This window comes from Nelumbo lutea, chromosome 3, assembly GCF_056320005.1.
Source record: "Nelumbo lutea isolate HS-2025 chromosome 3, American lotus-T2T, whole genome shotgun sequence".
In the NCBI taxonomy this organism is placed as follows: Eukaryota; Viridiplantae; Streptophyta; class Magnoliopsida; order Proteales; family Nelumbonaceae; genus Nelumbo; species Nelumbo lutea.
Window position 1 is genome coordinate 110,686,569 of NC_142686.1, and position 9,766 is coordinate 110,696,334.

Below are 9,766 nucleotides of genomic sequence, written 5' to 3' on the forward strand. Positions count from 1 at the left end.
TTTAATGTAGATTTATTTCATTGATTGTTTTGGTTCAAAAATAAAATGTAGTAAGGAAGAACTTATTGTGAGTCTTTAGTTATCTTCATCAGTTTAAATTTGAAATTGTTTTTTTTTTAACATGGTTATTATTCTCATGCTGAGCACATTTTTGGCTTTATAGGGCTACGCAATGGGAGGTAGACCATCGCCTCAACCCAGGTCTCTACTACAAATAACTAGATAAGGTATCAACTTAGCCACCATTAATTGGTTTATGTGCTTCTCATAATATATAAGCTATATAAAAAGGAAATTTTGAAGCTCAATAACAAAAAAAAAAGAAAATTATTTTTTCTACTATTCTACATGTAAAAAAGTAAAAATATATAAAATACTTTGATAAACCACTATTACTTCATTTTTCTCCCTTAAAAATATATTTTTAAACACCATCCCGTGTATTGCACACCACTTGTTTTAATATATTGTACATGAAATATGCTGAAATTCTCTCCCTCTCTCTCCTTGTAATATAATGAAAGGATTTCATTAAACTGTTGGAAAATAAGGTCACTGAAACTTGGAGGAGAAGTTCTAAGGTGGGTCTGAAGACATTGTCTTTAAAATGTTATTTGCCCCCACTCAGTTTCACTGAGTTTGCTGTTGGGTTAAGTCAAATCGTTCGCAGGATATAATAGAGCCTTGAGCGAGAATCTGCAACCAGCAAAGTTGAAGAGTCTCTAAAGAAACCTTCAATGAGATTGTAGCAAACCGGATTGAGAGAGAGAAAGTGATTTTCAAAAATTTTATATGTAAAAGCTTGATTCACACTCCTTAAATAGTTTCTGAAGAGTACGTAGAAGATGAAAGTGTTGGTTTAAAGAAAGGCACATTGAATAGTCACAATTTCAAACATTGTGATTGTTTAAAAGGTAATTAATAGTTAATGACCATTAATTTTGAATTGTGCCTCTTGACTATACCTGATCGATGTAGTTGTTGATCACATCAACGGTCAGCATCGCATCAAAAAGTTAAACCCGTGCCCATCGCACCAAAGTGCGCCTCTAAAGCGCCTTATTGTACTGCACACACGTGCATACATGCTAAAAAACCCAAAACAAAACTTATAATTTTCCAATGTGAGACAAGTTTAAAACTGATTTTAATAAGAGAAAAACTATTTTCCGAAACAAGTATACAAGTGTAATTTCTCATGTAATTGACCAATCAAACTCATTAAATTTAATCTCTAATGAGATTAAAGTCATTAGAAACGACTACAACCCAGACCTACAACTTTCACTCCATAATCTTAGAAGTCTAAAATGTATTCATTTCAACCTTAGCTGCCGGATCTAAATTCCATTGGGCAATGATTTTGCAGCAATTAATGCCCAATGTAGGGTTAGCTTTTGTTTTCCCAAAGCATTTTTTTTCACCGTTAGAGTGGAAATTGAAGATTGCGCGCTGTGTTAATTATATTATATAATTTATATTCTGAAGATTTGGTGTATAAAGCCCTCATAGCTCAGTGGTAGAGCGTCAGTCTTGTAAACTGAAGGTCCGTAGTTCGATCCTGCGTGAGGGCATTGTTTTACATTACACCGTTTTCTTCGTCAATATGTCATTTCAGCATTTATTTTACAAACTAGCTCAATAATCAACCATGCAGCGATAAAGATATTGTTTTTTAGTTAATTTGTAATATAAAATAAAAACACCGATCAATGAATTTAACTCATGGGTCATGAGTAGTCATGACTAGTAGACAGTCTGAACTACGAATTAGTAATTCCTGAAATAGTTGGTGGAGTTCTTACAAGCTGCAGATTCCCCATTCATTAATTATTAATATAAAACATAAGCGAATATTTAAGTCTAGGCTTTGATTTCACCATTCACATAAAAAGCAGCGGAACCAGTTACCTTACCTCCATGGAACCTTAAGTCCCATTACTAGGGTTAGGGGAGCATGTTCTTTCTTTATGGAGTGGATGTCATCTCTAGCTTCATTTAGGCTTCTAGATCCATTGCATTGTTACTTTTAAAGCAAAAATTTTAATAGAATTACTAGGACTAATAATTGATAACCGTTGCTGCAATACTCACTGCTTTACTCACAAGTGTTTAATTTGATGGTGGTAACGGCCACCAAGGCTGCATTTGGCATTCTTTATTTTAAGGATCTCCACTTCATCTTCAGTCATGCATTAAAGAATAGAATCCTACAACCCCTCTAAAAATTTATTTCGTTAAAAAACAAAGCAATAAGAATTTCAATTCAGCCACTTCAGCTGTAATCAAAGAGCCCCAAGATATTGGTTGTCTCTATCCATGCAGTTACATCAATTGATTATTTAAGTGCTCTCAGCAACAAAATTCTTGTCAAAATCATCAGAAACACAAGTGAATCACTTAAATATATATATACCTGTTCATGTCAATGGTGGATGTTAGATTTGATACACAAGAAACATGTCCCAGAGATTTTAGTGGGCTCCTCACCTTCTTTGTCCACATTAAGAGTTGTAAGTTGTAATTGCAGCGGTACATATAGTATTATTGATGTGAGAATCTCTAACATCATTAAATCAATTAACAATGTGTTCACTTGTGAATTGATGAAGGAAAGATGCATGCACCAATGTTTTTATTCCAACCCTACCAGGGTCCTTCACTTTTACTAATTTAATTTGGCTACATTTTCCTTTTTCATTAATCAACTTCCAGTCTCTAGTCACAAAAGTCACTAGAGATTAGGCTACCAACAATGACACGTCGTTCCACGGTCTCACATTCGACTTGATCAGAAAACTGCTGCACTTATTATGTTCAGGATTTAATCTGATTTTTCTTTTTTTATGCATCCGTTCTACCATAACATTTTGGACATATTATCTTTAATTCTCACAATTTTTTTTTTTATGGTGTAAAGTGGCTTTTTGCAAAGTTAAAAGGTTATTAGAGCAAAAAAAAATCCATAGGGTCAAAAAGGAAACTGATCAAAGAAACATAGAAGTTCAGTAAGTGAGATTCTGAGGAGCTCTGGTTTGTAGAATTTCCTTTTTCTACAAACCAGGTATTGCCGAATACACGAGGCTTCCAGGTATTCTGAATTGATTGCCATCATCGATCGGTGATTTCTGATTGGAAAAGAAGAGGCGGAGTCTTAGCTCTTAAGGGTGATCAAATTGAAACATAAAAACTTTATAGGATCTGTCACCATATCATTTATTTCCCAGTGTCATCATTCACTGTAAAAGGTTGTTTAGTGGTGTATCATATAACAAATATTGAATTAATCCATCTGCAGTGGAGAAAAGTGCGGCCATTAACTCCCCTACAAGTAAACATAACTACTTTTTGTGCCTCAGGTTACCTCCACTCATCTCCATCCATAATTCTGTCCAAAGACCATGGTTTTTAAAATCGAACCGGTCAGGGGTTTGTTATCGGGTTGAACGGTCTGACCGTTTGAATTGAATGTTCTGATCATTCTGACAAAAATATAAAAAAATTTCAAAAAAATAAAAAACAGTAAAAACCATTCAAACAGTTCGAACCGTTAACCGCCCGATTCAGCGGTTCGCTGACCAAAATCAATGGTTTTGGGGAGAAATCTGGTTTTTGGAAAAAAAAAAAAAAACAGAATCGGTCATTCTCGGTTTTTCCGGTCTGACCGTCCAGTCCGGTCCGATTTTAAAAACCATGACAAAGACCGATTGGCTAGAAGATAGTCCCAACCGAATTCAAATCAGCCCCCCACAAGATTATCCCCCACAACGTCCCACAACACATCCCTGCCGTGTATTGGAAACATCTCCCCAGGAGATGTTCCTAATACATGGCGAGGATGTGCTGTGGGACGTTGAATTTTGATGATATTTCGTTGTTTAGTGTACACTGTAAGCCATAAATGTAGGAGTATAGGAGATCCAGATTGCAAAATTGCACCCAAAAAATCTTATATGGCCAGAATAAAATATTTAAACATCAAATAATCAAGATTATACTTGTGAAAAACACTAATATAGTTGGGATCCAGACTCTGATGCAGGATCCAACAGTCTTGTATTAGTGCCTTGAATTCTACTTTCAACCCACTCTTTGACCCACAACAAACAGCAGGTTGCAAATGTAGGGGGATCCCTTACTGAATGGATGGTTTGGACTGACCACACCATTTTGCCACGTGGCAACACTATGACAGGTTTTGTAGGTAACCTTGCTGGTTGAGCTGATTGATTGAGAAAATTTTTCCTCTTATATTTAGTTTCACAACCGAATACCTCAAAGTTGGGTTCTTTAATGCCCCTGTACAGGTCGCATTCTTCCTGTTGGTTCTTCCTAAGATATTTAGTTAAAGATTATTTTGTTTTAGGACAAAGATGAAGGATGCCAGGACAATGAAAGTATATAAGAACCTGTCCAATATAAATTACATTTGATTGAAAGAATTAGGTGAGGTTCACACTTCAAACCACTAAAACAAAACCATAAATATTGGCCAAACACCTCCTTAGTTTTTAACCTTTTCGATCAATTGGTCAGATACAAACGTCAGTTGGATACGCACTTACGTGAAAGACGCAGAAAAACTACATAAAGCAGATCTCTTATCTTTTTCCGTCCACCATCAGTACTACGTGTAACTCGCCACTTTGTTATTGTTATATATATAAAAGTAAAACACAATTAGAATGGCCGATAGTTGTTTTACATGTTTGTATTGTGGAAAAATCAATGTTTTAATAATTAATCATGACATTATAGGAGTAGAAATTAAGAAATAAAAGTTGTTTATTGTTAAGTAATGTAGGTAAAATGACCTCCATTAAATATATTAAAATGTAGAGATGGGTTTATTTGTTACATCTGACAGAACAATTTGGACAACCTATACTCAAATATTCAATCTGGCAGCTTATGTGGAGAACTGAATGGGTTGTCCAATGTCCACCTTTCTCTCCAGTCCTGTTTTTGTGGGGAATAATTTTCAAAGGCAACAATCTTGACACATGGTGTACAGGGTTATCTTTTCTTCCATTTACTTTTACCTTCTTTTTTTTCTTCTGGATAAAATACAAAAATTTCTCTTGAAGTTTTTTTGGCAACCATAAAAACCTCCCCTATAGTTTTATTTTAATAAATACCTTCCCTGAACTTTTTAGAAGCTTGACAAAGCCTCCCTTCTGCCACTGTCTTAGATGGAAAACATGAGACTAATGCACCAGTTTTTTTTCCAAATATCCATTCTACCCTTTTATAAATGATTTTACATACAAAATTACTGAAATAATTCCATTTTAACTCAACAAAAATACATAATTCAGTAATAATAATTTTGTATGTAAAATCACTGATATGATCGTTAAAAGAGGTTTTTGTTGAGTTAAAATGGGGTTAATTCAGTACTTTTGTATGTAAAATAATTTATAAAAGGGTAGAATGGGTATTTGAAAAAAAACTGGTGCATCAATCTAACGTTTTACATATGAGACAGTAATGGAGCAAAGGTTTTTGTTGAGTTTCTCAAAAGTTCAGGGGGTATTTTGTTAAAATGAAACTACAGGGGAGGATTTTATGATTGTCAGAAACTTCAGTGGAGGTTTTTGTATTTTACCTTTTTTTTTTCTTTTTTTTTTTTGCTTTTTTGGCATACTAAAAGCCCATTTGGTTTGCGAAAATGGACCATTTCGATTTCAGTTGTTTAATTAAGCAGACTAGGAATCCTATTCCTATTTCTGTTGGAATGAGATTCCCCTACTGCCATGAGCATGAAATCCCATTTCAGCCTATTCTAATTCTCATTCCAATTCCTGACTTAACCAAATAAACTATAAAAATAGATCATTCTGCTCTCAATTCGAATTCCAAGGGATTTTTAGTTCCGATTCTGATAACTGATTACTAAATAGTCAATGACCACTAGGTACCAAGCACGAGGCAAATATACTTGTTTGGCTTGGATTTTTATTTGATATAGGAGATTGGGTCAAGTTTAATTTATTTTTGATACCAGGATTTTAAATGGATCGAATGGAATTGGGATGGGCCGATAGGGGTATCATCTTGGATCACATCCATTCAGGAAGTCTTCTAGCATTATGGACTGGGGTTAATATGTTAACCAGGCCCAGCCTAACATTTTGTACGTTGTACCAACTATAAAGACTGAAGTCATAAGATAGCGCTGGGCCGCTGGCCTATCACATGATGTGCCTCTCCAATTCTTTTGTGGGCCGGTAAACATAGAGCCGAAAAAACGATCAGAATTGAATAATGGGCAGCATAACAAGAGGTAAAAAGTTCACATCCAATTTGTTTCAAAATTGTGAGTCCGGATGACCTGCGGCTCCTGCCAACGAAACACGTCCAAACACACTTCCAACATCATCTGGCACTACACATCTCCGCATAGCTGGGTCTTAATTTTATTGGCAAGAGATCCTTACAACAAATTGAAGGCAGTGTTTTGGCATAGAGCTCAGATCTGATCTGCTATCCATAAAGATGCTATCTACACGTACCCACAAGACCCTTCGGTTGCACATCAGAAATAGCTCAGTTGTGCGGCTGCAGTGCCTGTGTGGGCGGCTTCTGGTTTTGCAAGATAGTTCACATGTGCCCCTCACAGAATGCGCCCCAAAAACGTTGTACATATATATCTCAGCAGACATTGAGAACATGTTCCGTATTTGTCATTGGGAGATATTTCCAATACACGGTTGAGATGTGCTGTGAGACGATATGCTTTAGTGTCCGTCTGAGAGGGCTTTTGGGACACGGCTTCTAGCGTTTCATGCTGGATACCAACGGAAACACCAAAGCTGTGTTTGATAAAAATTCAGAAAGCCAATATGGGTTTTCCAAACAACCAAACCACTGTTCAAATATGAAGCTACTCTGAATAGTTTCTCTGAAACGCCAGTGCAAACCACCAGCTCAATTAACACAACCTCAAATGCAGAAGCCCTCCCAAACGGACTCTTAAGTTGACTAATTAATCAATTTTGTGGTGAAACCAGTTTTAGTAGCTAAGATTAGCATGAGCAGAAAAAACTTTAATCACATAACCGTGCATTCTTTGTAATAACTGCTATCAACTTTAACCACTTCTTAGACCTTCACATGGGTACTGCTCTTGTGGCCCAAGATGTAAGCCCATATTAACAGGCACTGGCAGTTTATTCTGTAGGGAGCAAGTTCAAGCGTACGGTTCAACAGAAACTTGAGCCAGGCCCATATCGCTATACATAATGGGCCGGAATGAATAATTTAAGGCCGGATGACTATTACTTTCAAATTTGTTTGGTGGTTGCCATGTTAAAATATCGATTGGCCACGCGCCGGAGAACCCACCGATTTGTTGAACTTGGCATTGGGATTTGGGAGAGCACCATGAATTATGGTTTTGACAAAGACCACACAAGTTGAGGATTAGATACCGTGTGGTGGGGTAGCATCCATTCCAGGTGTGCCACACTGTGATTTCACTTTAGATCTCATTTTGGGCCAACCACATCATCTAAATCATATTTGGACGATGGCGACCGATTAGCCCTACCGAATTGCATTTTCACAAAATCATTATATAAAAGCCAGAGAGATGCATTTCCAATTATTCGATGCAACGCTCATGTGTCGACATGGTGCATGCTTACCGAAGAGAAAGCGGGTATTTGGTAACGTGCGTACAAATTCGACTGGAGTTTCTTTTTTTTATTATTAGAAAACCTGGTCGCTGCCTTTTCTATATTGAGGATTTGAGAATGTCAGTTGGGGCGATGCTTGCTATTGAATCTTAATTGGTGATGTGGCATGCATATTAATTCCTTGTTGTTTTATTGGGCAGAAGCTTCATGAGAGGATCCCATCGGGTTCTAGTTTTACCAAAGTAGTCGACCAGCAAGCAAAGCAAGCCGCAATGGACGCCAATTGCCAGGTGGCAAAACAAAATTTGAAACTGCATTAATTGTACTGGTAGCCAGCAATATTCTTTTTTTTTTTTTTCTTTAAGAAAAAGAAGCGGAGTTGGTGGAGATTGGACTTGTCCGCTGGCCGGACCCCTTTCTGAAGAAAATATTGAAGTCGCCAAAGTCCAAGGCTGTTGAAGTCTCTTTCCTTTAGCTACCAAAATACAACGTGCTAGCTACTTCTTTCTGTTTCAACTTTTTAACACTACTTCACACCCAGACACTCAAACACAAACTTATGACGTTTGACTTTTGCCCGCTTTATTTCAAGTCCTCAACTCAACTCAACTCGCCTCGCCTGCCGGTTTTTACGGATCGAGAAAAAAACGCCCAACAACGTCTACGTAGGCTTTAATTTCATTTATGAAGAAATAAAGTTTACCCATGGATCTGGATTAAGATAAAGGCCCAACCCAGTTGGAACTTGGAACTTGGAAGAATGCCCACCGTTGATGGATTGAAGTCAACACCGTAAACAATCCACACAGCCAATTTTGGTGTGGAAGGACCTCCAATTTTGGAAATTACTGGAATGATTGAATTTGTAAAATACCCACTTGATCCTATATTAGTTGACCCGATTGGCTGATTGCCATTCACCAAAGCTAATGGAAGATGGGCAGGAATGGGAGACTGGGAGTGGACCCCAATCCAGGTGATGGACTTATATGCAATTCTTCTAGGGGAGTCTTGGTCTTGGGCCGTGGAGGCCCTACCCACCCACAACAGGCCGCCAAACAAAGTTGGCGCTTATTTTGGATAGGATTAAGTAACGTGGGTGTGGGGTTGGGGGACTGCCGCACTGGGGGGAGGAGCTCAGTGAACTGTCGTTTATCGCACGTTTAGATGCTGATGACTTGATGTTGTCCAGTGATCTAAAAAGCAAGAAAAGCATTATGCCACGTGGCAAATGAAGGCCGAATTGTTAAAGGGTTTTTACATTAACCGCACGCCTCGCAAAAGGATAGGACTTATTCGTGGCTTAGCTTTATCCAGGAAACCCCGACCAACACATAACGAACAAATATCCCAAACAGTGTCGGTTCATTTCATCTGGATACTCAAACTCGATAGGAACCTAAGCGGAAGAAGCCCAGCCTACCATTGTCGCAAATGCATGAACCTTCTCCACCTCCTAATCCTTGGCGGTAACATATCATGCGGATCTCCACTGTCACGCGTAATCCAGACTCTACCAAAATATGACAAAGTAGAACATGGTTGGACTTAATGATATGATGTGTATTTATTGAAGCATGAATTATTTTGATGTGATGTTGAGACTTGAGAGAATTTTCTGCTAAACACGAATGGACCCATGTAATTGTCGACATAACTTGGCGTCCAAGCCCAATCCCATAAAGTTAGATCAACCCGAATTCATTTGATCAACCCAGTTAAAGTAAGTATATTGAAAATGTAAGTTTAAGTGGCGTATCCACATACGTCTTATATATATATATATATATATATATATATATATATATATATATATGTGAGAAAAACTAAAATGTGTATATATATGCTTAAGAATATTATAAATATTTTAATAAATCATAAAAATACATCAATAACATTAAATATAAGATTTTAATGAGGTGTATATACATTAAATTAATATATTTTAATAGTTTTATGAAGACACATATTATACTTAATTATAATTTTACTAAAAATCATATGCTTAACTATAATTTATAAATTATAATTCTTAAGTTTTAATATTTTATGTGATTAGAAAAATTCAATTCTCTTATCCAACCATAAAACATGCATTGGCACAACTTCTATGTGAAAATATAATT

At 36.7% G+C, this 9,766-nt stretch overlaps 1 non-coding gene across 1 annotated transcript; it reads left to right on the top strand.

The window, feature by feature from the left end:
- Window positions 1–1,502: 1,502 nt before the first annotated feature.
- TRNAT-UGU (transfer RNA threonine (anticodon UGU)) lies at window positions 1,503–1,574 on the top strand. The gene has a single exon. It is a non-coding gene; the product is annotated as a tRNA-Thr (tRNA).
- The last annotated feature ends 8,192 nt before the right edge of the window (window positions 1,575–9,766 follow it).